Source organism: Carlito syrichta, unplaced genomic scaffold (genome assembly GCF_000164805.1).
Source record: "Carlito syrichta isolate Samal-C Ts95f unplaced genomic scaffold, Tarsius_syrichta-2.0.1 Scaffold316499, whole genome shotgun sequence".
Taxonomy (NCBI): Eukaryota; Metazoa; Chordata; class Mammalia; order Primates; family Tarsiidae; genus Carlito; species Carlito syrichta.
Window position 1 is genome coordinate 1 of NW_007260595.1, and position 1,800 is coordinate 1,800.

Sequence of the window (1,800 nt, forward strand, 5' to 3'; positions counted from 1 at the left end):
AACCAGCTAGCCAGCTAACTAGCCACCTGACTTAACTAGCTACCTACCTAGCCAGCCAGCCAGGAATCCAGCTGAATTATCTAGCTGAATTAACTAACTAGCCAGCTGGATAGTCAGCTGACTTAACAAGCTTAACACCTAGACAGCCAGTTGGCTAGCCATCTAACTTAACTAGTTGACTTAATCAGGTAGCTAGCTGTCTAACAGGATGACATAATTGCCTAGCTACCTAGTTAGACAGCTGGATAGCCAGCTGACTTAACTAGCTAGCTACCTACACAGCCTGTTGTCTTGCCAGCTAACTACCTAGATACCTAGCTATCCAGTTTGCCAGTGAGTTGACTTAACAAGGTTACTTAACTAGCTAGCTAACTTGCTAGCCAGTTTTTTAAATTAGATAACTACACAACTAGGCAGCTGGCTAGCCAGCTGAGTTAACTCGCTGACTTAACTAGCTAGCAAGCTGATTTAACTAGTTGAATTAACCAACTAGCTCCCCAGCTAGCCAGCTTGCTTAACTAGCTGGCTCAACTAACTACCTACCTAGCTAGCTATGGAGCTAGTCAGTTGACTTAACTAGTTGACTTAAATAGCTAGCTAGCTGCCATGACTAGCTGACTTATATAGCTTGCTTCCTAGCTATCCAGCTGTTTTAACTAGCTGAAATAACTAGCTAGCCAGATGGATAGCCATCTGAAGACTAGCTTTTTGACTAGATAGCCAGCTGGATAGCCAACTGACTTCATGAGCTGTCTTAAGTAGGTAGTCAGCTGTTTACCAGATGACTTAACTAGCTGACTTAAACAGCTAGTCAGCTGCCAAGCTGGCGGACTTAACCAGCTGGTACTCTATCTAGCCAGCTTGCTAGTCAGCTGACTTACCTAGCTGGCTTAAGCTAGCAAGCTGGATAGCCAGCTCATTAACTAGCTAGATACCTATATAGCCAGCATGTTAACCAGCTGTCTTAACTTGCTGACTTGAACTGCTAGACTGCTGGCTAGTCAGCTGGCTTAACTAGCGAGCCACCAAGTGAGTCAGACAACTAACCAGCTCACTTAACTCACTGACTAAATTAGCTAGAAAGTCGGCTAGCTAGCTGACTTAATTAGCTATCTACCTACCTAGACAGGTGTCTAGTCAACTGACTTAAATTCCTGACTTACCAGCTAGGCAACTGGCAAGCCAGATGACATAACTCGCTAGCTACCTACCTAATCAGATGGCTAGCCACTTGAATTAACTAGCTGACTTAACAAACTAGCCAGTTGGCTAGCCAACTGACTCAACTAGTTGTCTTAACATGTTAGCCAGCTCATTAGCCAGCTGACTTAACTAGTTGACTTCACTAGATAGCCAGGTAGCTAGCCAGCTGACTTAACTAGCAAGCTACTTATGTAATCCACTGGCTTGCAAGCTGAATTAAGTACCTAACTACCTAGATAACCTGTTTGCTAACCAGATAGCTTAACTAGCTGTCTTAACTACCTTCCCTGCTTTCTAGCCAGTTTAATTAACTAGTTTGCTACATAACAGGCCAGTTGTCTATCCAGCTGAATTAACTAGGTGAGTTATCTAGGTAGGTAGGTGTCTTGCCAGCTGATTTAAATAGCAAGCTACCTACCTAGCCAGCTGGGTAGTCATCTGATTTAACTAGGTGACATAACTAGGTAGCCAGCTTGCTAGACAGCTGACATAACTAGCTATTTACTTAGCTTGCAAGCTGGCTAGCTAGCTGACTTAACTACCTCACTTAATTAGCTAGCTAGCTGACATACCAAGCTGACTTAGCTAGCTAGTTTC